At 48.5% G+C, this 27,366-nt stretch overlaps 1 protein-coding gene across 1 annotated transcript in view; it reads right to left on the bottom strand.

Annotated features, from left to right (window-relative positions):
- The window catches only part of LOC140406643 (low-density lipoprotein receptor-related protein 1B-like), a 1,956,985-nt gene that overhangs the window by 1,631,719 nt on the left and 297,900 nt on the right, over positions 1-27,366 (bottom strand). The gene's annotated exons all lie outside the window — the stretch shown is intronic.

Here is a 27,366-nt window from a genome sequence, read left to right as displayed (position 1 = left end):
TCAGAAGGGCCCAGAGGGGCAATTTCTTCACTCAGAGGGTAGTGAGTGTCTGGAATGGGCTGCCAGAGGTAGTAGTAGAAGCGGGTACAATTGTGTCTTTCAAAAAGCATTTAGATGGTTACATGGGTAAGATGGGTATAGAGGGTTATGGGCCAAGTGCGGGCAACTGGGACTAGCTTAATGGTAAAAAACTGGGCGGCATGGACTGGTTGGGCCGAAGGGCCTGTTTCCATGCTGTAAACTTCTATGATTCTAATGGGAAACCCCATTGACCAGCCGGCAAAACGGAGAATCCCGATGCCTTACTGAACCAGAAATCTGTGACTGGATTCTCCAGTCACTGATGCTGAAGTCGCATTCGGCAAACGGCCGGAGAATCACATTTCCTGACCGAATTGGGGCGGCGATCGGGGCCCACCGAACCGCGGGCAGGCCTGTGCCGCGGGGGCATTCTTCTCCCTCCGCCTCCGCCACAGCTTTCACCACGGCCGACGCGGAAGAGACACCCTCCTGCACATGCGTGGGGATGACGTCAGCAGCCGCTGACGCTCCCGTGCATACGCGGTCTTCTGCCGGCCGGCGAAGTCCTTTCGGCCCCGGCTGGCGTGGCGACAAAGGCCTTTCCCTCCGGCCGGCGACGCGCCAACCACTCCGGCACGGGCCTAGCCCCTCAAGAGAAATCCGCACCTTTGGGGCGGCCCGACGCCGGAGTGGTTCCCGCCACTCCATCCTGCCGGGACCACCCGCCCCGCCAGGTAGGGGAGAATCCCGGCCCTGCTCTATGGTTGACGTTACTGGACCATGAATAATGGTGGATGTTATCATTAACAAATTCATGTCTCCTCATCGTGGCCAGTGGAAATGTTGCTGTTCCTGCTGTATTCACTAGTTGTGCTATTAATAAGTTGTCAAAATCCTGAAACCCCATTCCTAACATCACTGTGGGTGCATCAACACCACATTGACTGCTACAGTTGGAGAAGGTGGCTCGTCACCACCTTCTCTATTACCACCTCTGATTGCACTTAATGCTGGCCGAGCCAGTGATGTCCAAATTTTGCGAAGGAATAAAGAAAGGAAGTACATAAGTCAGAGGTGCATTTGATGTGAAGCTTGGGATTGAGTACATGGACTTTTTTGCGAAGTTGATCCCCATTACTAGATTTTACTATATTACAGCATTGTGAGCACTGGCAAAACTATTTTATCCCTGGGATGAGGAAGTGAGTGTGCAATCAAGTTCACAAGATTTATGGACTGGATTCTCTGTTTCTCATGGTTCAGTGCTGGCATGAACGGAGAATCTGCAGGAGGTTCACGACAGGAAAATTGACGCAAACCCCTCACCGATTCCGTACTGGTGAGGGTCTAGCACCAGCGTCGCATGAAATTCTTGTGGATTGCGGCGAAAACGGCCAGAGAATGCCGGGTCCTGGGCTGTGCATGCGCAGGGCTTCCGACCTTCTCCGGTCGCGCCATAAAACATGGCGCTGACCATGCGCTAACCCTAATCCGCAAACCATGACCCCACAGCCCACCCCCTGGCCACCCCCCACCTGTCCTCCCAGTCCTAGCAGAAGCCCCCTCGGCCAGCGGCATGGCTCCCTGCCATGTATGGCGGCTTTAGACACTGTCCACAGCCGGCATACCGGGTTCCTGACCGTTGGGACCATACGTGGCCCGCGCCATCGGGAACTCGGCCCATCGGGGATGGAGCATCGCAGGTGGGCTGTACGATGCCACGCTGACGGCGTTGAAATGGCGCGCTATGCACGTCACGATGACGCAGGTTTGGAGGGGTGGAGCACGGTAGACCGCCATCAAATCGCCGCCGGCCCCGATTCTGGCATCAGAATCCATTCTGCGCCCTATCGCCGATCACGATTTCGGTGCAGGCTACGGAGAATCCAGCCCCATGTTCTTTAGCCAACATTAAAATATAGCCTTCTTAAAAAAAACTGCTGCTGTTTAAACAGTGCAAAGTAAAGTTGGGTCAGTATTCTTTCAGTTAGCTAGCCAACAAGTGACACCAGAAACTAAATTTAAAAGCTTTCCATTTTGACCCAGGTTGGAGAATTCTGAAGCACATGGTGTGTCTTCTTTTCCTGCAATCTGCTTTTAAAAAGCTGTTATGGTTTTTGTGTTATTCATGTAACGCTACATATTTGCAGCTCATAAGTCACTCTTATCCATCGACTTACACAATTCAGAATTACTTTCATCTTCCTGCAACAGATGGAAAATCTGCACATCAAAAATAAAATCATCAGTCAGTGTCATTAACCTTCAAAGCAAACAGCCCCGAACTGACTGATCTTCAATCATACCTTTTGCTTTGCACACAGCATTTCATAAGTAACATAAAATAATTGACGGCAATGGCCCTGAATTGCCTCATATAAAATATCACGGTAAGTATTAATATGGGATTATAGATAATATAATTTGTAAAATATATTTCAGATGTCATTTTTAAAAATATAAAAATTAGTGCTTCAATTGGTTTCTACTGTTCACAGTAAAAAACTCTGTGTTAGGAACTCTCCTCAGTTTAGTGACTTAACCAAATGCAAAGTATATACACAGATCAAATACAAATGGTCAATATCAAATTAACGAGAATCCCAATTTTCTGCCATTGCAATAATAATGAATAATGAGAAACATAAATAACTGGCAGTGTGTTGAACACAGCAATTCAATCCAAAGCTTTTGATGACATTAATTAATCAGTTAAGCTTTGCTGCCATAGTTGTGGCTGTCACCAGAATTCCTCGAATGAATTACCACCTTGCAACTCACTGGCAGCTGCCCATTATACTGTATGTAGTTCAGTGGAGCTGTCAAGTATCACTCATTTGGTGTAAGCTTCATTAATTTTGTTCAAAAAATGCAACAATGCTTCAAGTACCAACATAGCTCCACGTGGTTTGTGATTTGTCTCACTCCTTTGAATTGTAACATTCACTCCCAAAATTTAAAGGGTTATTCTTGTAAATCATGGCTAGTTTCATTCACCTAATCATTCAATAAACAGGAAAAAAATAAAATTCCTGCATATATTGATTTCCTAATAGGAGTATGAACTGTTTGTACAACATTTGGGCATGGGTGGGATTCTCCCCTACCTGGCGGGGTGGGGGGTCCCACCGTTATGGAGTGGCGGGAACCATTCCGGTGTCAGGCCGCCCCAGAGGTGCGGAAGTCTCCGCACCTTTAGGGGCCAAACCCTCACCTTGAGGGGCTAGGCCCGCGCCGGAGCGGTTTGCACTCCACCGGCTGGCGGAAAAGGCCTTGGTGCCACGCCAGCCGGGGCGGAAAGGTCTTCGCCGGGCGATGCGGGTCCTCGCATGCGGGGAGGGGGTCTCTTCCGCCTCCGCCATAGTGAAGACCATGGCGAAGGCGGAAGAAAAAGCGTGCCCCCACGGCACAGGCCCACCCGCGGATCAGTGGGCCCCGATCGCGGGCCAGGCCACCGTGGGGGCACCCCCCGGGGCCAGATCGCCCCGCGCCCCCCAGGACCCCGGAGCCCGCCCGCACCGCCTTGTCCCGCCGTTCAAAAGGTGGTTTAATCAACGCTGGTGGGACAGGCATTCCAGCAGCGGGACTTCGGCCCATCGCGGGCTGGAGAATCGGCGGGGGTGGGCCCGCCGACCGGCGCGGCGCAATTCCCGCCCCCGCCAAATCTCTGGTGGCGGAGACTTCGGGACATGGCGGGGACGGGATTCACGCCAGCCACCTGCGATTCTCCGACCCGGTGCGGGGTCGGAGAATCCCGCCCCAGGTTCCTTTGAATTTGACCTTCTCATCTTGCTCAACAATCTAAACAGTGAAAGCAATCATGAGACAGAAACATTATTAGCTGAAAGGTAGGGGAATGAATGGAAAGTTTTGTAACATGCCTTTAAGGGTTGGCAGCATGACATCGCTAGAAGGGAAATGTGTCATGTGATCCAGTCTTGGTATTTCTTTTGGTTTAAGCAGAGCACACACACACAGCTCTGGTGTCTTCAAGCTTTATACTGATGTATTACTGTTCTTGTGTGCCTAATCTTAATAACTGAACTCACAACGTGTTTACCCAAACCCTGATGCATGATTGGTGCCTTGTGTCTTGCAAAGTAAGTAACCCCAAGGATTATATTGGTTGAGATTCTCCGTTTGGGAGCCTATGTTCTCCTGTCAAAGCTGAATTGCAACTGATTTTCATTCCCACTGGAAGCGGAGATCAGGAAGCAATTCACTATCATTCACCGTACAAATATATGAATGGCGAGGACTGCGAGGGATTTCCAAAGGAATCCTGTTGTCAGGCCACCATTTTGAGCGGGTGGCCCGATAGCAATGTCTCGCAGCTGCCCACCCCCCCCGCATCACAAATCAGCTCCCCAGCCCCATCCCCTGCATTACAATTCAGCCCGCCACCCCCTGAATTTTCCGGGTTATCTTCCTTCATGGGTGAGCAACTCTAAAGTGATCTCACCAAAATGTTTATAAAAATCAACCACTTCAAAGAGAGTTAAGTGTCTTCCAATCATCCCCCTTCACGTCTGAGTGATTTTAAAGGGGCCAGTTGGAAATTGACAGCACTTAACTCTCTTTGAAGTGGTTGACGTTTGCAAAGAGCACTTTAGAGTTATTCAACTGAAGGAAAATGAGTGAAGCAAGGCTGACAATCACAGCCCAGTAAGAGAAATGAGTAAATGGCTTGCAGCTCAAGGATCTGAGGGGTTTAAGCACAGCTCACTGGTTTTTCTTACCTGGAATTGACATGTGGTGCTCCTTGTATATTCTGCTTCCTTGCCCAGGTGAGTGTTACAACAGTAATGTTTTTCACTGCCTCTGTCTGGACTTCATTTTAGCTTCCAGACTACCTCGGGTCAAATATAACACTAAGATTGTGAACGGTCTCATTTAGCCTCAGACAGTTGCCATGGAGATGGATAGAATTGGTGGCTGGAGAGTTTGTGGTAGGGAGCAAAGACAATGGGCCGGGATTTTCACTCATGCAGCAAGTAGCCCAAGTTAGGAAATTTCCAGACTCAACAGATATGCCTCAGTTTAAAAGGGTCCCATTAGACTCGATTTCCCTCGGGGGAGACAAGGAAGCAGAATATCGGTGGCCAAAGAGGGACCGCTAAGTGACGAGGTGGACTGGTTAGAAGGGGCGCCTTAATTCTCTGCGACTTCATTATAGCTGCTTCATAAGTTGTTAGGGCCACTCGCCCTCAGTAACACACCCATGTGTTATGTTCTGTCATAGCCCTCATGACATCTCCGTAATCCCTCACCCAGTATCCACCATCGGCAGACAACAGTAGCAATACGGAGATGAAAAAAATAAACTTCTAATAATCTAATATAGCTCTAAATCGTACATATTTAAGCATGGATAGCACAATTGCTTCACAGCTCCAGGGACCCAGGTTCGATTCCGGCTTGGATCACTGTCTGTGCGGAGTCTGCACATCCTCCCCGTGTGTGCGTGGGTTTCCTCCGGGTGCTCCGGTTTCCTCCCACAGTCCAAAGATGTGCAGGTTAGATGGATTGGCCTTGATAACTTGCCCTTAGTGTCCAAAATTGTCCTTAGTGTTGGGTGGGGTTACTGGGTTATGGGGATAGGGTGGAGGTGCTGACCTTGGGTGGGGTGCTCATTCCAAGAGCTGGTGCAGACTCGATGGGCCGAATGGCCTCCTTCTGCACTGTAAATTCTATGATAAAATATCTATGATATTCATGCGTGTTCTAATATTTCTAGTTACAAATGTCAAATTTTCTCCCGTCGGCCAGAAAGGTGGTGACACTACAAAGTGTGGTGCTCCACCCAGGGGACATCGTCAATGGGATTGTCCATCGGCCGCACCCCTTTCCTGGTGCACCGCGCCCCTGCCAGCAGTGATATCCTCCGTCCCGGCAGCCAGCCAATGACGTTTCCCATTGTGGGCACCCCACACCGTCGGGAAATCCGAGGGGATGAGTGTGCTCCTGGCGGACGGGGGATCCCACCACCGACAGAGAATCCAGCAACCGATCTTTACAGCACCTTTTCCCAGCTCCCTCTCCACTTAGTATCCTGACGTGAACTGCAGTCACAAATGGTGCTGGCCAAAATCATGTCTGCAACAACACAGGTGTCCAGTGACCTTCACACATTTGTTGCCTGTTTGCAGAGTCTTGACTGGGCCCTCTTACGTTCACAGCCCGATCCCAATCACCAATTCTCCATCACCACAGGGCTTGGCAAAATGACACTGCCTGTGTATGTGATGTTATTTAACATAGATATCCTAGGGCACCGTCACAAAGAAAAGTACAGCACAGGAACAGGCCCTTCAGCCTTCCAAGCCTGTGCCAACCATGCTGCCCGTCGAAAGTAAAATATTCTGCACTTCTGGGGTGCGTATTCCTCTATTCCCATCTTATTCATGTATTTGTCAAGATGCCCCTTAAATGTCACTATCGTCCCTGCTTCCACCACCTCCTCCAGCAGCGTGTTCAGGCACCCACTACCATCTGTGTAAAAAACATGCCTCGTACATCTCCTCTAAACCTTGTCCCTCGCACCTTAAACCTATGCCCCCTATTAATTGACCTCTCTACCCTGGGAAAAAGCCTCTGACTATCCACTCTGTCTACGCCCCTCATAATTTTGTAGACTTCTATCAGGTCGCCCCTCAACCTCCTTCGTTCCAGTGAGAACAAACCGAGTTTATTCAACCTCTCCTCATAGCTGATGCCCTCCATACCAGGCAACATCCTGGTAAATCTCTTCTGCACCCTCTCTAAAGCCTCCACATCCTTCTGGTAGCGTGGCGACCAGAATTGAACACTATACTCCAAGTGTGGCCTAACCAAGGTTCTACACAGCTGCAACATGACTTGCCAATTTTTATACTCAATGCCCCGGCCAATGAAGGCAAGCATGCCATATGCCTTCTTGACTACCTTCTCCACCTGTGTTGCCCCTTTCAGTGACCTGTGGACCTGTACACCTAGATCTCTCTGACTGTCAATACACTTAAGGGTTCTGACATTCACTGTATATTTCCTCCCTGCATTAGCCCTTCCAAAATGCATTACCTCACATTTGTCCAGATTAAACTCCATCTGCCATCTCTCCAAACAATCTAAATCCTTCTGTATCCTCTGACAGTCCTCATCGCTATCCGCAATTCCACCAACCTTTGTGTCGTCTGCAAACTTACTAATCAGACCAGTTACATTTTCCTCCAAATCATCTATATATACTATGAACAGCAACGGTCCCAGCACTGATCCCTGCGGAACACCACTCGTCACAGTCCTCCAATCAGAAAAGCACCCTTCCTTTGCTACTCTCTGCCTTCTATGACCTAGCCAGTTCTGTATCCATCTTGTCATTGTCCACATGATCTTGACGCGCTAATGATTAGGTTTTTGTGGCTTCTTGAACCACGTTGGCTGGGACCACCCTGTTGCAGCAACCTTCTCCCATCTTTTCAGCTGGTGAAACAAATAGTCTTCCTTTGCTTGTTTTGCCATTGAGGACACTATGGTCTGCACTTTGGCGGGCATACCCCTGACCTTGCAGCCATGGTGGACTGACCAGGAGCAAGGAGCTCCTGACAGCATTGCGCAAGGGATAACGATCCACAGAGAAGTAACTGACAGCTAGTGTGAGTAGTGTCAGACCTTCATAGTACTTAAGGGATACATTAGCACAACTAAATGAGAAATAACCATTCTTACTATAAGTGGGATTTGCAGTTGCATGTCAAGCTGGATCAGAGAATTTTGTTGGAATAGTACTTTCCCCCCTCAGCTGATGAATCGGTATTCTTCCATGTTGAACACCATTTGAGGAAACACTGATGGTGGCAAGTTTGCAGAATGTACTCTGGGGTCATCAATGTTCATCACCAAGAGTGGCTCGGTAGTAGCACGACATTCTGAGCTGACTGGGTCCTCAAGGACATAGCTGCTAGATTGGATCTGCCGCACATGGTCAGGGAACAAACAAGAGGGAAAAACATACTTGATCAGATCCTCACCAACATGCCTGCCACAGATGCATCTGCCCACGACAGTATGGGCAGGAGTGATCACCACACAGTCTTTGTGAAGAAAAGTCCTATCTACACATCTTGATAAGTGGCACAACCACCATGCTAAACGGGATAGATTTCAAACAGATCCAACAAATCAAGATGAGGTGTCGTGGGCCATCTGCAACAGCTGAATTGTACTCAGCCACAATCTGTATCTTCATGGCCAGGCATATCCCCCTCTCTACCATTAATAATAATAATAATCATTATTATTGTCACAAGTAGGCTTACATTAACACTGCAATGAAGTTACTGTGAAAATCCCCTAGTCGGCACACTCCGGCGCCTGTTCAGGTACACAGAGGGAGAACTCAGAATGTCCAATTCACCAAACAAGCATGTCTTTCGGAACTTGTGGGAGGAAACCGGAGCAACCGGAGGAAACCCACACAGACATGGGGAGAACGTGCAGACTCCACACAGACAGTGACCCTAGCGGGAATCAAACCCGGGATCCTGGCTCTGTGAAGCAAACTGCTAAGCACTGTGCTACCGTGTCGTCCCATTCCTCTAAGCCAGGCGATCAACCCTGTCATAATATACACCAATATATCATGGTGCAAATACACACACACTGATGGACCCACAGCAAGACCAATCTACACACACAACACTGCAACCAATCACCAGTTAGAGCACACGCACTGTAAAGACAGGGGGCATCAGAGTTCCCACTCATTCGGGATGCAGCCTCCTAGAAGGACAGAGCTTACAGCTTACTGCACAGATCCTCACCATGTGCTGAGTGCATAGACTGGTTCGGACAGGCATAGGTCTTTAGTTTAATCTAACATCGTGTAAACCCACAATGAAAGTATATTCAACAGTTTCTAACTTAAGAAAATAGTGTTGTACTATTTTAAGTGTTGGTGGCCTGTGTGTGTTCCACGGATCCAGAGCACCCAACAAATTATGATGCCAGGAGTTGAGAGATATTAGAACTTCTGAGACCTACCTGCAAGTGATCTGCCTTCCACCAGCATACAGCCATCCTGCAAAATGGACAGCGTCCGCCTGCCGCCGCCGCTCCGCAACACCGGTAACCTGGGGGCCAACTGGAAGATATTCAAACAACGCTCCCAGCTCTACCTGGAAGCCTCGGACTCTTCCTATCCACGGCCGGGGAACATGCCATCCACATTTTCAATTCTCTCACCTTTGCTGATGATGAAGATAAATCAAAATTCAAGGCGGTCCTCCTCAAGTTTGACACTCACTGCAACATAGAGGTGAATGAAAGTTTCGAGCGCGATGTATTCCAACAGCGTTTGCAGGGTAAGGATGAACCTTTCCAGTCCTTTATCACCTACCTCCGCATCCTTGCGCAGTCCTGTAATTACGGGCCCACCTCCGATTCCATGATACGCGACCGGATCGTTTTCGGTGTTTAGTCGTACCTCCTACGCCAGCAGCTCCTCAAGGTAAAGCAGCTCACCCTAGCGATTGCCATCGAGACCTGCGTGCTACACGAGCACGGCAGTAGTCGGTATTCCCACATCCAAGCGGCTGAAATGGCGCGGCAAGGTCCCCACGAGGCAGAATGGGTCCAAGCAATCGAGCAACTCCAGGGCCTCAGCCTGGATGAGGGCTGCCATTTTGCGCGCTTTTCGTGGACTCCTGCGCTTATGCGCACCAAACGAGGGGACGGCGACGTCAACGAACATAATGCACAGACGCGCACCATGTACGACTGCACCGTGCATGCGCGGTGGTGCAGTGAACGTACTGACGTTACAACGTGCAGCAACTGTGGCTCCACCCACTTAAAGTGGCAATGTCCTGCCAAATCCCGACAATGCCTGAGATGTGTCAAACTTGGCCACTATGCTGCTTTATGCAGATCAGCTCGTTCTGCCAATTCGTATCGCTCCGGCCAGCCTCGCAGGGATTTCCGAGCCATTCAACCCACGGTCACCGAGTCCGATGCGGACCTACTACCCGATATTGACACCGAGGACCCGAAGGCACCTTTTCGAATCGGTATCGTTACAAAAAACAGGGTGTCCCAGAAGCAAAGAATTCAGCCTCTATCGGTATACAGCATCGATCCAGACGATCAGTGGTGTGCCACCTTTACGGTCAACCGGTCCCAAATACGATTCCGCCTGGACACTGGTGCCTCCGCCAATCTCATTGCGCAGTCTGACCTCCAAAGCCTTCGTGTCAAACCAGCCATCCTCCCATCAGCCTGCCAGCTATTAGATTATAATGGCAATGCCATTGCTGCCAGCGGCTCGTGTCAGCTCGAAGTGACACACAAGTCATGCAAAGCCATCCTTCCCTTTGAAATCGTGGGCTACTCGAAAGCCTCCCTGCTTGGCGTGCAGGCATGCAAGTTGTTGAACCTAGTTCAGAGAGTTCACTCTCTCTCCTGCTGACGCGTCTGCCTTTCAGAACACTGACTTCAGGGCGCAGCTCGACACCATTATCAACCAGTACCACAACGTCTTCGAGGGCATGGGCACGCTCCCATACCACAACAAGATTTTATTAAAACCGAATGCCACGCCCGTGGTGCACACACCTCGCAGGGTCCCAGCATCCCTTAAGGACCGCCTCAAGCAGCAGCTGCAGGACCTCCAAAACCAAGGTCACTGGGTCAGTTCTATGGTATTGTAAAAAAGCCTTCCGGTGAATTGAGAATTTGCATTGATCCCAAGGATCTAAATCGCAATATCATGAGGGAGCATTATCCAATTCCCAAGTGAGATGGCTCGCGCCAAGCTCTTCACCAACCTCAACGCCTCAAAAGGATTCTGGCAAACCCACATCGATAAATCCAGCAGGAAACTTTGCACATTTAATACCCCCTTTGGCAGATATTGTTACAACAGGATGCCATTCGGGATCATATCTGCATCAGAAGTGTTTCATAGGATTATGGAACAAATGATGGAAGGCATTGAAGGTGTTCGCATCTATGTCGAAGACATAATCATTTGGTCCACCACCCCGCAGGAGCATGTTAATCGCCTCCAGCGCGTATTCAGACGTAGACATGAGCATGGCCTCCGCCTCAACAGGGCCAAATGCTCTTTTGGTCAGACGGAACTCAAGTTCCTCGGGGACCACATCTCCCAATTGGGTGTGCAGCTGGATGCGGACAAGGTAGCTGCCACCATAGCTATGAAAACACCAGAGGACAAGAAGACGGTTTCTGGGTATGGTCAATTTTTTAGGGAAATTTATCCCTAACCTCGCCTCTCATACCACGGCTCTCAGGAACCTGGTCAGGAAGACGACAGACTTCCAATGGCTCCTGCCCACGATCGCGAATGGAGAGAACTCAAAGCAAAACTGACCACTGATCCAGCAAAGGAGACCAAAATTTTGACCGATGCCAGTCAGTCCGGAATTGGGGCAATGCTCCTTCAACGTGATGAGGCCTCAATATGGGCCCCATTGCATGTGCGTCATGTGCGATGACCTCCATATCCAGTTGTGAATGGTAGTGGAGAATTAAAAAACTCACGAGAGGAGGAGGCTCCACAAATGTTGTCATTCTTGATGATGTAGGAACCCAGCACATTCAGCGCAAATGATTAGGCTGCAGCATTAATAACAATCTTCAGCCAGAAGTGCTGGGTGGATGATCTATCCTGTCCTCCTCCAGAGGTCCGCAATATCACAGATGTCAATCTTCAGTCTTTTCAATTCACTCCACGCGATATCAAGTCACATGCTGCAATGGCTCTGACAATAATCCGGCAACAGTACTTAAGACTTGTGCTCCAGAACTTCTGTCCCAGCACAACAACAACCTACCTGACAATGTGAAAGCTGACCAGATAGGTGCTGCATAGAAGAAACAGGAGAAATCCAACACGGCCAATTATCGTCTGATCAATCTACTCTTGATCATCAGTAAAGTGATGGAAAGAGTCATCAACATAGCTATCAAATGGCACTTGCTTAGCAATAACCTGCACACTGATGTTCAGTTTGAGTCTTGACAGGGTCACCCAGCTCCTGATCTTGGATCAAACAAGGGCAAAAGAACTGGATTTCCGTGATGAGGGTTGACATCAAGACAGCATTTGACTGAGTATGGCATCAAGGAGACCTCGCAAAACTGGAGCCAATGGGAATCAACTCTCCACAGGTTGGGTCATGCTTAGCACAAAGGAAGAAGGTTGTGGTGGTTGGAAGTCAGACATCTCAGTTCCAGGACTTCACTGCAGGAGTTCCTCAGGGTTGAGTCCCAAGCCCAATCATCGACAGCTGCTTCATCAGTACACTCCCTTTCATCATGAGGTCAGAAATGGGGATGTATAATGTTCAGCACCATCCATGGCTTTGCAGATACTCAAGCCATTCATTCCCAAACACAGCAAAATCTCAAAAATGTCCTCGCTTGGACTGTCAAGTGGCAAGTAACATTTATGCCACACAAGAGCCAAGCAATGACCGTCTCCAACAGGAATCTAACCATCAACCCTTGAAATTCAATGCCATTACCATCACTGAATCCTCCATTACCACTATCATTAACCAGAAACTGAACTGGTTTTGCCATATAAATACCGTATCTAGTACTGAAGGTCAGAGACTAGAAATCCTGAGGCAAGTAACTCACCTCCTGACTTCCAAAGGCCGATCTGTCATCTAGGAGGCACAAGTCAGGAATCTGCTGGAACGTTCTCCACTTGTCCAGATGAGTGCTGTTCCAACAACATTCAGGAGGCTCAACATCATCTATAACAAAGCTGCCCAGAAGACCATAAGATATAGGAGCAGAATTAGGCCACCCGGCCCATCAAGTCTGCTCCACCATTCAATCAAGGCTGATATTTTTCTCATCCCAATTCACCTGCCTTCTCCCCATAACCACTGATCCCCTTATTAATCAAGCCCACTTGATTGGAATCCCTTCCATGAAGATTCACACCCACCACCACCGATGGTACACACTGCAGCAGCAATTAGGGGCAGCACGGTAGCATTGTGGATAGCGCAATTTCTGCACAGCTCCAGGGTCCCAGGTTCGATTCCGGCTTGGATCACTGTCTATGCGGAGTCTGCACATCCTCCCCGTGTGTGCGTGGGTTTCCTCCGGGTGCTCCAGTTTCCTCCCACAGTCCAAAGATCTGCAGGTTAGGTGGATTCGTCATGATAAATTGCCCTTAGTGTCCAAAATTGCCCTTAGGGTTGGGTGGGGTTACTGGGATAGGCTGGAGGTGTTGACCTTGGGTAGGGTGCTCTTTCCAAAAGCCGGTGCAGACTCGATTGGCCGAATGGCCTCCTTCTGCACTGTAAATTCTATGAAACAAGAGGCACTGTAGGAACTCATCAAGGCTCCTTCAGCAGCACATTCTAAACCCACAAATACTATCATCTAGAAGTACAAGAGCAGCAGATACCTCGCACACCACCACCTGGAGGTTTCCCTCCAAGTTACTCACCACCCTGACTTGGAAATATATGATCATTTCGTCACGGGGTCAAAATCCTGGAACTCTCTCCCTCGCAGCTCTGAGGTGTACCCACACTTCAGGAACTGTTGCGGTTCAAGAAGATAGCACACCATCATCTTCTCAAGGGCAATTAGGAATGGGCAATTAATGCTGGCATTGCTAGCGAAGCCCACCTCCCACAGTTTTTGTACAGCAACTCACTTGCGTGATTCTGGGATGTCAATTTGATATATTTAATATGGAATTGTTCCGTAAAATTGAATTATAAATATTCTTAATTTCAAGTTTTGAAAATTCAAACTGTGAGGAACTTTAGAAAGCCATATTTTACAGAAAAATCCCCCAATACACATTAAATACAGCAAATTGCCCTCTGTGCAATGGTATTGAAAATAGCTTAATGTTCCTCTGCTGGAATACACAATTGTATTAGAATACTTACCATTAATTTAAAAACCAGGCTAGATATATGTCAGGCCCTTATCGGAGAATCAATACATATTGATGTATGATTCTATAACAGCAACACGTAAACAATGATTCTCAAGCAAGCTATATCTCTCTTATAAAAAGGAGCATTTGTGGTTCATTTAATTGTTGTTTCATTTCCACTTCAATGCACAGTATAACGATGCAATCACCCTTGAGGTTATCGAGTGAATGCAGCAACGTTTTTTTTGAAGTGAGGTTTTCTTCCAAAAAGTGAGGCCTTTGAAGGAGGAAGAGAAAGTGAAGAATGAGACATAACCTGCAAGGCCCAATTCACGTTGGCCCCTGAAAGGCAAAGATATTGAGGATTAGTGACAACAAAAATCTGGAAAACAGATAAAAGGAGAGAAAATAAAACAGAAACAAACAGGGGCATGTCCTGTACATAAATTATAGCCTTTGATCACTGTAGAAATTGTTTATGATATCACGAGAACCACTCAATCATCCCTGAACACATTTTCAATGTTCAGTTAATTCATTAGTGTCTTTTCAACTGTTTTCTGTCTGAATCACTTTAGTAGGCCACAAACCACTCCGTACCGAGTTTGGAAAAAGAATACTTAGTTTATTGCAAAGTAATTATAATTACAATATGCATCAGGTCCCAGCCAGATCTGCTCTGTCAGTTCCACACTTGGCTGACTTTATACAGCTCTTAATCATGAATGACTGAGGGCTCCCCATCCCCTTAGCCAGGAAGTTTGTATTTGGCGAGACTCACGGAGGGACTGATTGCTCCAATCTCATAAGTCTTGTGCGGGTTATAACAGCCCTTCCTACAAAGCCTGAAGACTCTACTGATTACTGTGCAATGGGAGGGAGCTGGACTGTCTTTGCCCATGGCTGTGCTTCTTGCACTCGCGCTGCTGGATCTGGCAGCATGAACACTACTTCTGATTGAAACGTCATGGTGGATGCACTGTCTGAGGTTGCTGTACTGCCTGCTACCTGTCGGAAACTTCCGACGCCTGGGTTTCCATGTCAGAAACCGTATCTACCACCTCTCTCATTTCAGCCTGTTGACCTGCTCGGGGTAATGCTCTAGTCTCAGCTGGCATCGGATTCGGTTTGACCACACCATTCCTCTTCCGAGGAATTTAGCGTAAAACTGGTCACATGGACCGTATGTGATTGAGGTGCTTTGTCATGAAGCCACCTTGTGCCTGAATCTAATAAGATACCAGCCCAGTCTGGTGGATTTTTGTCCTGGAGATCTACTGGGCACTGTCTGCATAGTTTCAAACATAGATTGTCACCTGATACAAATAGTCCGGCCATTTTTTGTCAAACAGGGCAACACCCTTGCAGCTCCTGGATGTGCTATACTTTCCCACCTATATCCTAGGCCCAACCATCTTCAGCTGCTTCATCAATTACCTCTCTTCCATCATAAGATCAGAAGTGGGGATGTTTGCGGATGACTGCACAATGTTCAGCACCATTCATGACTCCTCAGATAATGAAGCATTCCATGTCTAAATGCAGCAAGACCTGGACAATATCTAGGCTGGGGCTGACAAGTGGCAAGTTACATTCACACCACACAAGTTCCAGGCAATGACCATCTCCTACAAAAGAGGATCTAACTATCGCCCCTTGACATTCAATGGCATGACCATCGCTGAATGCCCCACAAACAACATCCTGGGGATTACCATTGATCAGAAACTGAACTGGACTTGCCATATAAATACTGTGGCTACCAGGGCAGGTCAAATGCTAGGAATCCAATGGTGAGTAACTCACCTCCTGACCCTCCAAAGACTGTCCACCATCTACAAGGCACAAGTTGGAGTGTAATGGAATACTCTCCACTTGCCTGGATGAGTGCAGCTCCAACAACACTCAAGAAGCTCGACGCCATCCAGTACAAAGCAGCTCGCTTGATTGCTCCCCCTTCCACAAACATTCAAACCATCCACCACCGATGAACTGGGGCAACCTTGTGTACCATCTGCAAAATGCACTGCAGTAACTCACCAAGGTTCCTTAGACAGCACCTTCCAAACCCATAACCACTACCATCTGGAAGGACAAGAGCAGCAGATACCTGGGTACCCTGGACGTTTCCCTCAAGGAAACACATCACCCCGACTTGGAAATATTCCGCCATTATTTCACTGGCGCTGGGGCTCCCTCTCTAACAGCACAGTGGGTGCACCTACACCTCAAGGACTGCAGCGGTTCAAGAAGGCAACTCACCACCACCGTCTGAAGGGCAACTAGGGATGGGCAATAAATGCTGGCCTAACCAATGATGCCCTCATCCCGTAAATGAATTTTAAAAATATCCATTCGCGAAAACCAGATTAAGGCGGGTTTGAAGCCTCCAGGCTATTGGTAATTCAGCAGAAGCTACCCCAGTCATGGCATGAAGAGTGGTCTTGTCGTCGAACTAGAACCTGGCCAGTCTTGTGCCCATTGACCCGAAATCTGCTTTTTTCGTCCTGATTTGAATGTTTGTACCGTCCTTTCCTTCAGCCAATTTGAGGCCGGGTGATATGGGGCCGTACGGATGTGCCATACCCGTTAGCCTTCAGTAATCCCGAGGCTTTCCTTCGGGCCGTGAAAAGGGTCGTCAAATTTGGCATGAAACCGCACCCACGGTCACCCCAGCCATTCCTAGGTGTAAAGGGGCTGCCGGAAGCTTCTGGTGCTCCTGACAAACACCGCACTGCTGGGCTATCTCTCGATCTCAGCGTCCAGGCTAGGCATTTTAATTTTGGATGCCCCCGGGTGCCTGTCGTGCAGATCCCTCAAGATCAGGTCCTGGCCCTTGCCTGGCATGATGACACGCATCCCCCACCATCTTCCATGGTAAACTCGAATGCCCGCCACTCATATGGTAGCCGCCTTTGCTGACCCCTATATAGAACTATGTGCCAAACATTTTCAAAAGGACTGGGTCTGTCTGTGCCCACTCATGGCTTGGGAATGCTGTAACAGGCAACAAATCCAAAAGGATGAGCGTGGCCACCACCCCATCCATCCGGGGAGGAGAAGGAGGGCACATCAGGGGCTGGTTTAGCCCAGTGAGCTAGACAACTGATTTGTGATGCAGAACAGGTCAGCAGCATGGGTTCAATTCCTGTACTGGCTGAGATGATGTGGTAGTACCAGGTATTGCGGCACCCAAGAGGCTGATGACCATTGGTCAGACCCAGGAGTCTACCATTGGCTGTTGTACGTAGCTCCGCCCTGACAGGCGGGGTACAAGAAACGGTGCCGTCCCAGCAGCCTTCATTTTCTGTATCGAAGCTGCTGGGGAAGAGTTCTAGCAGATTAAAGCCTATTAGTTATGAATCACTTCGTCTTGAGTGTAATTGATTGCGCATCAATTTAATCTGCTAGATTTAAGCTGGAAGGATGGATCTCCAAATCAAACCGGAGTGCCTTCAACTCAGCCCCCACGCGGGGAACTCAGCTGTAATTTTAAAACACTGGCTGGCGTGCTTTAAAGGCTACCTCGAGACGGCCGGAGGCACCCACTCAGAAGGACAGAAAATGCATCTCCTGCGCTCAAGGCTCAGCGCTGGGATCTACCCCCTTATCGAGGAGGCAGAGAATTATGATGCCGCGATCGAACACCTCGAACGACATTATATCCGCCCTGTAAATCAGGTCTACGCTCGTCAACTGCTTGCGACTGGACGGCAAAGCCCCGCGGAATCGTTGGAAGATTTCTACCGGGCGCTACTGGTGCTGGGCCGAAACTGTGGCTGCCCGCAAGTTTCGGGGAATGAGCACACGGAACTTTTAATCAGAGTTGCTTTCGTAGCAGGTATGACCTCCTCAGATATCCGCCGAAGACACCTAGAAAGGGACACTCTGGGACTCAGAGAGGCACAGGCCCTGGCAGGGTCCATGGACGTTGCCTACAAAAACGCGCAGTCCTATGCGCCCGACCGCGCGGCGGCCCCATGGGCTGCGTGGCACCCCGCAGCAGCAGCCCCACAGACCTCCCCCCTGACCCCGCAGGCCTGCGCTGCGAGACGGCCCGCAACGCCGCCGGGCCCCGCTGTTTCTTCTGTGGGCAGGCGAATCATCCCCGCCTGCGCGGCCCGGCCCGCACCGCCACCTGCAAAGGGTGTGGCAAGATGGGCCACTTTGTGGGGCCTGCCTGGCCCGCGCCGTGGCTGCGGTCTCCAGCGACTCCGGACCGCCACAGCAACCCCCGACTGTCTCCAGCGACTGTGGACCGCCGCGGCAACCCCCCTTCAGGCCCCGGCCGGCCAGCGCTCACCGCCATCCCCCTATCCTAGGGCCACGTACGACCCACGGGCGCGGCCATCTTTCCCCCCCGGACACCACGCTGGACGGATGGGCGCCGCCATTTTGTCCATCGCCGCCGCCATCTTGTTCATCCCCGGACACCATGTGTGACCCATGGGTGATGCCATCTTGGATGGGGCCCCAGACCCCCAACACGGCCGGCTACACGCTGCCCGATCAGAACTCGCAACTACTTCAACTGGCCTCGGTGACACTGGACCAATGTCGACCCCGGACACTCGCAACAGCTACAACAACGGTCTTTATCAACGGCCACGAGACGTCTTGCCTCATTGACTCTAGGAGCACGGAAAGCTTTGTTCATCCCGATACGGTAAGGCACTGTTCACTCGTAACCCACCCTGTAAACCAAAGGATCTCCCTGGCCTCCGGGTAACACTCGGTGGAGATAAAGGGGTTCTGCCTAGCGAACCTCACTGTCCAGGGCAGGAAATTCGACAATTTCCGCCTGTACGTCCTGCCGCACCTCTGCGCGCCTACCCTCCTGGGGCTGGACTTCCAATGTCATTTGCAAAGCCTGACTTTTAAATTAGGCGGCCCTATACCTCCCCTTACTGTCTGCGGCCTCGCGACCCTTAAGGTCGACCCGCCTTCCCTGTTTGCGAACCTCACCCCGGATTGCAAACCCATCGCCACCAGGAGCAGACGGTACAGTGCCCAGGACCGGACCTTCATCAGGTCTGAGGTCCAAAGGCTGCTTGGCGAAGGGGTCATCGAAGCGAGTAACACTCCCTGGAGAGCGCAAGTAGTGGTGATAAAAACCGGGAAGAAGCATAGGATGGTCATTGACTACAGCCAGACCATCAACAGGTTTACGCAGCTGGACGCGTACCCTCTCCCCCGTATAGCCGACCTGGAAACAGGATCGCACAGTACAAGGTTTTCTCCACGGTGTATCTCAAGTCCGCCTACCACCAGCTACCCCTCCGTAATAGTGACCGCAAATACACTGCCTTCGAAGCAGATGGGCGGCTCTATCAGTTTTTAATAGTTCCCTTTGGTGTCAGTAATGGGGTCTCGGTCTTCCAGCGAGAGATGGACCGAATGGTTGACTGATACGGCTTACGCGCAACGTTACCGTATCTGGATAACGTCACCATCTGCGGCCATGGCCAGCAGGACCACGACACCAACCTCCGCAAATTTCTCCAGAACATTAAAATCCTTAACCTAACATACAATAAGGATAAATGCACGTTTAGCACCGACCGTCTAGCCATTCTAGGCTACGTAGTGCGTAATGGATTTATAGACCCCGACCCTGAACGAATGCGCCCCCTTATGGAATTCCCCCTCCCTCACTGCCCCAAGGCCCTGAAACGCTGCCTCGGGTTTTTCAGCTATTACGCACAGTGGGCCCCCAACTACGCAGACAAAGCCCGGCCCCTAATCCAGTCCACAACCTTCCCCCTGTCGACGGAGGCCCGCCTGGCCTTCAGCCGCATCAAAGCAGACATTGCAAAGGCCACGATGCGCGCCATCGATGAGTCCTTCCCCTTCCAGGTCGAGAGCGATGCGTCCGACGTAGCTCTGGCGGCCACCCTCAACCAAGCAGGCAGGCCTGTGTCTTTCTTCTCCCGTACACTCCACACTTTCGAAATTCGCCATTCCTCAGTCGAAAAAGAGGCACAAGCCATAGTAGAAGTTGTGCGACATTGGAGGTATTACCTGGCCGGCAGGAGATTCACTTGCCTCACTGACCAACGGTCGGTTGCCTTCATGTTCGATAATGCACAGCGGGGCAAGATTAAAAACGACAAGATCTTGCGGTGGAGGATAGAACTCTCCACCTTCAACTACGAGATCTTGTACCGTCCGGGGAAGCTAAATGAGCCTCCTGATGCCCTGTCCCGCGGCACTTGTGCCACTGCACAAGTGGACCGCCTCCAAACCCTCCACGAGGACCTCTGCCACCCGGGGGTCACTCGCTTTTTCCACATTGTCAAGACCCGCAACCTGCCCTACTCCATCGAGGAGGTCAAGTCAGTCACCAGGGACTGCCAAATCTGCGCCGAGTGCAAACCGCACTTCTACCGGCCAGAGAGGACGCACCTGATAAAGGCTTCCCGTCCCTTTGAACGCCTCAGCATGGATTTCAAAGGCCTCCACCGACCGCAACACGTATTTCCTGAACGTGATTGACGAGTACTCCCGGTTCCCATTCGCCATCCCCTGCCCCGACATGACCACAACCACCGTCATCAAGGCCCTCCAGGGTATCTTTACACTGTTCAGTTTCCCCGCGTACATACACAGTGATAGGGGGTCCTCCTTTATGAGCGACGAACTGCGTCAATTCCTGCTCAGCAAGGGCATCGCCTCGTGCAGGACGACCAGTTACAACCCCCAGGGAAACGGGCAGGTAGAGAGGGAGAATGGAATGGTCTGGAAGACCGTTCTACTGGCCCTATGGTCCAGGAACCTCCCAGTCTCCCGCTGGCAAGAAGCCCTCCCGCTGGCCCTCCACGCCATCCGGTCGCTGCTCTGTACAACCACAAATCAGACGCCTCATGAACGTCTCCTTGTTTTCCCCAGGAAGTCCTCCTCCGGGACTTCGCTGCCAACCTGTCTAGCGACTCCCGGACCCATCCTACTCCGGAAGCACTTGAGGGCACACAAGTCGGACCTGTTGGTTGAGAGGGTCCACCTGCTGCACGCTAACCCCCAGTACGCCTACGTAGCGTTCCCTGACGGCCGGCAAGATACAGTCTCCCTTCGGGACCTGGCGCCCGCAGGAACCCCACACGCACCCGATGCCTCCTACAGGAGCCTCCCCGTCAACCTTTTGCCCCAACAGCGCCGTCTAGGGGTGACGAAGATGCCGGGGAGGACGAAACCACGCTCCTGGAGTCGCAACCACCGGGACCCACACCAGAATCACCAGCGAAGCCCAGACGCTCCAGAAGGATGACCAGGCCACCCGATCGACTGATTGCTTCACTGTGAACACTTTGTAAGTATCCTCGACACCACGGTGCCTCCATACCTGGTCATACCATAATAAAGGTGACTGTTACCACTGGCCACCACCCCCTCCGGACTCCTTTTTAACACGGGGTGAATGTGGCAGTACCAGGTATTGCGTCACCCAAGAGGCTGATGACCATTGGTCAGACCCAGGAGTCTACCATTGGCTGTTGTACGTAGCTTCGCCCTGACAGGCGGGTATAAGAAATGGTGCCGTCCCAGCAGCCTTCACTTTCTGTATCAAAGCTGCTGGGGAAGAGTTCTAGCAGATTAAAGCCTTCAGTTATGAATCACTTCGTCTTGAGTGTAATTGATTGCGCATCAGGTGATTCATGAAGGCCTCGCCTTCTCAACCTTGTCCCTCGCCTGAGGGGAAAGCAGCCTATGGTCATCTGGGACTATGGCGACTTTACCTTTTAACAATAACATTGCCGGATATCTCCACAGGTGTTACCAGTGTCTGGTATCTTGCCAGAGCATCTATTGTCCTTCAGTGATTGCCATCCACAAAAAAGTGTAGTGTTTATCAATGAAATATTAATTCATCACTTACCATTAAATGTACTGACAAGCTTGCTGTGCACTTCCAGAACTCTGGTTTGCACCACACCTTTGAAAGGGATAGGTATTCTTTAAGAAGTGCAGCACACAGCTGCTCATTATGTTAGCCATGGATACTCCTCTGCAAAACATGATGTAAGTGCGGCCTCAACAGGGCATTCCTCACTGAGGGCAAAAAAAATTGCCAACAGCCATTGAATAGCAGGGTGTTTTTTGGCACTCCAGCCGCCAAGAAACATCGCGCTAAACATGCCCAAAAGCAGTCTGATTTTTCTCCCGTTAAATTGCGCCCAATGACTAATCTGGATGAACACCAGCACCAGCCCTCGTCTTTTCAGAGAATAATGATTATTTTAAGCTTTTCCTGATGAAATTCTGAACTTCCTTGCTAAATAGGCAATTTAACTAAACACAAAATAAGTCATTTGAAAATAAATTACGTTTTTGTAATGAAACGAATCTGCACTACTTCAGAGCATAGGGATATACTTAGTTATTTTGATCGCAAGACATATTTATAGCTTAGTGTGACATTTATAAATACTGAAATTTAGTATCTATTCTGAGATGTTAATCTTTCAACAGTGACACATACTTCCAACAATAAATGTTTAGATTCACGATCACCAAGTTATCGTGTGAGATTGATAATATACCTCAACCAGATCTTAGAATGATCACTCCACAGTAGATTACGTTATTTTCCTACACCAGATTAAAGCAATTATACTAATTTAATTATACTAATTAAAGCCTCAAAGAACAAAGAACAAAGAAAAAAGAGAAAAGGAACAGGCCCTTCGGCCCTCCAAGCCTGCGCCGACCATGCTACTCATCTAAACTAAAATCTTCTACACTTCCGGGGTCCGTATCCCTCTATTCCCAACCTATTCATGTATTTGTCAAGATGCCCCTTAAAAGATGTCCTACACATTAAATAATCTTACATAATAGATGATGTTACCACCCAAAAGTAACCAATGTGATGACAATTAAAATATTCTCTTGGCAATTTGAAACTCGATGCACATTTTTCATGGCAGCCGCACAATGGCTGGTACATGGACAATGTGTTTATGCTATTCTGATTGACACTCCATTCTATTTCCAATGTCTAATATGTTTTACTATTCTGCCCATGTTTATCCTGTCCGTTACAATTAACTATCAAACTTGCAGTGTGCCAGATATCGGATCATGTGTGACACAAGACAAGAATTACTGGATGGGTTCATTTTTTTTTGTTAATTATCTACACTCATTAGTCTGGTAACAAATAGGGCGTACAAAAATACTTCATTCGTTTCTTTGAAGAACTGTCAGAAAAAAATACATTATTCAAACCTTCTTGCTTACTTTCATTATTATGCCCATTTGGTTGAAATCTGTCGAATAGATCTATAAGCAATGCCCATTGAATAATGTTTAAATGGACTCCATCATTGTGAAAACTAAAAATGAAGGTTGCTAAACACAGAACAGATTAATGTAACACATCTGAATGCCTGAGTTAATCCACTAATATTCTCCACCCCCCTCACCAGAAGCATTGCCTACTTCCTGATTATTCCGATGCCATTCATTGAGAGCAATGATAGTGAGTGTTGTCAGGCCATTCATCTGTAAGAGCAGTACTTTCAAGTCCAATCCTCACCCAAATGTTCGCTATTACGATCCTGGGCCAGGACTTAACATTTGTTAGGATACAGGTCAGGAACCCCAATTAATTTTTTTAAATTTATAAAACTGTGAGGAAAGGATACTTTGCTCCAAGAGTTATTCCACCCGCAAATAGGGATATGGTATATTAAAACAAACTTTATTGTCAACATAGGATTGAACTAACTTTAACAGCACAGAAATGTAGACTGCAATTACCAGTTAAACAATGTTTAGCACTAATTACTTCAGTTTAAACGCATGCGTCTAATTATCTACTCCCCACAAATCATAACAAAAACCCATTCGGCCTCACCTTTTAAAGATTAGTATGATTTGAAATAACGATGATCTCGATTTTATGACATCTTAATTGAACCTTCTGCAGCCACCATGCCTGCCTTTCAGGATTTTAAAGCCATTACTGCAGCAGATACTTACAAACCCTAACACAGGCTTTCAAAACATTACTGCACCAGATACATATAATACTATGTTTACCAATTTCTTACATTCATCACACCACACATACATTTCCATAGAAATCTCTCACTAGCATTGGAATATTGAGGCTAATCGCAGCATCCTTATTGCCAGCCTGCCTGAAATCAGCCAACTCATTCCAGAGCATGGTATGAAATTGGCAACTTCCCAGTCTTAAGGCCAGGTTCACAATTTACATAGATGATTTGGAGTTGGGGACCAAGTGCAATGTGTCAAAGTTTGCAGACGACACTAAGATGAGTGGTAAAGCAAAAAGTGCAGAGGATACCGGAAGTCTGCAGAAGGATTTGGATAGGTTAGGTGAATGGGCTAGGGTCTGGCAGATGGAATTCAATGTTGCCAAGTGTGAGGCTATCCATTTTGGGAGCAATAACAGCAGAATGGATTATTATTTAAACGGTAAGATGTTAAAACATGCTGCTGTGTAGAGGGACCTGGGTGTGCTGGTGCACGAGTCGCAAAAAGTTGATGTGCAGGTGCAACAGGTGATTAAGAAGGCTAATTGAGTTTTGTCTTTCATTGCTAGAGGGATGGAGTTCAAGACTAGGTTCTGCTGCAATTGTATGAAGTGTTGGTGAGGTCACATCTGGAGTATTGTGTTCAGTTTTGGTCTCCTTACCTGAGAAAGGACATATTGGCACTGGAGGGAGTGCAGAGGAGATTCACTAGGTTGATCCCAGAGTTGAGGGGATTAGATTATGACGAGAGGTTGAGTAGACTGGGACTGTACTCATTGGAGATTAGAAGGATGCGGGGGGGTCTTATTGAAACATAGAAAATTATGAAGGGAATAGATAGGATAGATGCGGGCAGGTTGTTTCCACTGGTCGGGGAAAGCAGAACTAAGGGGCATAGCCTCAAAATAAGGGGAAGTAGATTTAGGACTGAGTTTAGGAGGAACTTCTTCACCCAAAGGGTTGTGAATCTCTGGAATTCCTTGCCCAGTGAAGCAGTTGAGGCTCCTTCTTTAAACGTTTTTAAGAAAAAGATAGATACCTTTCTAAAGAATAAAGGGATTCGGGGATATGGTGTATGGGCCGGAGAGTGGAGCTGAGTCCACAAAGATCAGCCATGATCTCATTAAATGGTGGAGCAGGCTCGAGGGGCCAGATGGCCTACTCCTGCTCCTAGTTCTTCTGTTCTTATGTTCTTATGTAACTCACTGAATAAACACATTGAGCCATTGGAGATTATTGTACATTTATGTTTGCCCTCTGTTTTTTTCATGTACGGAGTCATCTGTCTTGACACAGAGCAATACTTATCACTGTAACTTTGTACACGTGCCAATGAACAAATCCAAATCCAAATCTACGCTAAAGTCTGTGCAACATTCGGGGTCACTTGACCTGAGGGGGTTGAAGGTCAGATTTGGCCAGCATGGCAAATCAAATTATGTCACTCTTGCAGGTAAATGGCCGGCATGGTGGCACAGTGGTTAGCACTGCTGCCTCACAGCTCCAGGGTCCTAGGTTCAATTCTGGCCTCGGGTTTCTGTGTGGAGTTTGCACTTTCTCCCCATGTTTGCGTGGGTTTCCCCCGGGTGCTTCTGTTTCCTCCCACAGTCCAAAGATATGCAGGGTAGGTGGATTGGCCACGTTAAATTGCCCCTTAGTGTCCCCCCCAAAAAAGGTTAGGTGCGGTTACTGGGTTACGGGGATAGGGTGGAGGCATGGCCTTGAGTAGGGTGCTCTTTCCAAGGGCCGGTGCAGACTCAATGGGCCGAAATGCCTCCTTCTGCACTGTAAATTCTATGATTCTATGATCTGTGACTTTGAGTTGTGCTTCTTCAGCCTGAGAGCTGACACACATGTCCTCCTATTTAAATTTCAGTAAGAGGTTTTACAACACCAAGTTAAAGTTCAACAGGTTTGTTTTGAATCACTAGCTTTCAGAGCGCAGCTCCTTCCTCAGGTTCTCACATTCACCTGAGGAAGGAGCAGTGCTCCGAAAGCGAGTGATTCGAAACAAGCCTGTTGGACTTTAACTTGGTGTTGTAAAACTTCTTCCTGTGCCCACCCCAGTCTGACGCCGGCACATCGTATTTAAATTACCAGCTGATCTCTTTTATCCTGCCCCCTTCCCTGACCCTCCCTCCAATGCTACCCTGAACCCTGACTTATTTTCTCAAGGGCAGAGAGCAAGAAGTCAGAGACACCTTCATGATCGACTAGTTTCTCTCCGCCTCTCCCCATCCTATCTGTTAACTCAAACATTTGTTTGGTTTCAAAATTCAACTGGGAAGGAAGGAAATTGCTTGTCTGCCTTTTTCACTATCTCTTTTTCAATGCAACTCTATTTCCTAGCTGTTAGAAATTAGGTGCTCAGTCTCACAGACAGAAGCCAGCAACATCTATTCGATGTGTCAATAATCAGTTATGAAATATACAATTTCAAAATTGTTATTGCGGATGAAAATCTGAAATGTATTATATCCTATCCCTTCCACTGCTTTGCCCCAGTCCTGCACTAATTTCTCAAAAAATAGGTTTATGGAGCATGGAGCACAAAACAAATGGTGTGTGACAGACAGTTGTATAATTAGAACAGTCCTTTCTCACCTCTCTCTTGGTAAAGTATTTGAATAATTTTCCTTCTTTTTCATTCTTCAAATAATTTTGAAAACCTTTTGAGCATAAATGCAAAAAGCAGGAGGGGGAAAAAAAATCTGAAATATAGTTGAACGGGCCATACTGAAGCACCCAAAAATTTAATTAGCTCGCTCATGTTAAGCTTGTGCGGTCCAAATTTAGAACATAAGAACTAGGAGCAGGAGTAGGCCATCTGGCCCCTCGAGCCTGCTCCGCCATTCAATGAGATCATGGCTGATCTTTTGTGGACTCAGCTCCACTTTCTGACCCGAACACCATAACCCTTAATCCCTTTATTCTTCAAAAAACTATCTATCTTTATCTTAAAAACATTTAATGAAGGAGCCTCAACTGCTTCACTGGGCAAGGAATTCCATAGATTCACAACCCTTTGTGTGAAGAAGTTCCTCCTTAGCTCAGTCCTAAATCTACTTCCCCTTATTTTGAGGCCATGCCCCCTAGTTCTGCTTTCACCTGCCAGTGGAAAACCGCGCTGGGCAACAATATCATTTTCAAGGCCAGGCTTTCCGTTCAGGCTTTGAAAGACCTCAGGTTATCCTGCAACTGAATAAGTTATTTTTGTAGTGTAAGTAGTGCAGTTATCTAAGTATCAGAAGTCACATTGTGCATAACAAAGTGATTATGACAAGATAATCTTGTATCAATGATGTTGGTTGAGGGATCAATGTTGGTCAGAACACAGGGAGGACACCCAGCTCTTCACCAAAAAGGTGCTTGGGATGTTTTACATCCCTTTGACAGACAGATCGGGATGCAGCCTTCCCCCTGTACTGCACT

This window comes from Scyliorhinus torazame, chromosome 2, assembly GCF_047496885.1.
Source record: "Scyliorhinus torazame isolate Kashiwa2021f chromosome 2, sScyTor2.1, whole genome shotgun sequence".
NCBI classification, from domain to species: domain Eukaryota; kingdom Metazoa; phylum Chordata; class Chondrichthyes; order Carcharhiniformes; family Scyliorhinidae; genus Scyliorhinus; species Scyliorhinus torazame.
Note: the sequence above shows the minus strand (reverse complement) of the source record. Positions and strands in the feature narration are given on the sequence as shown.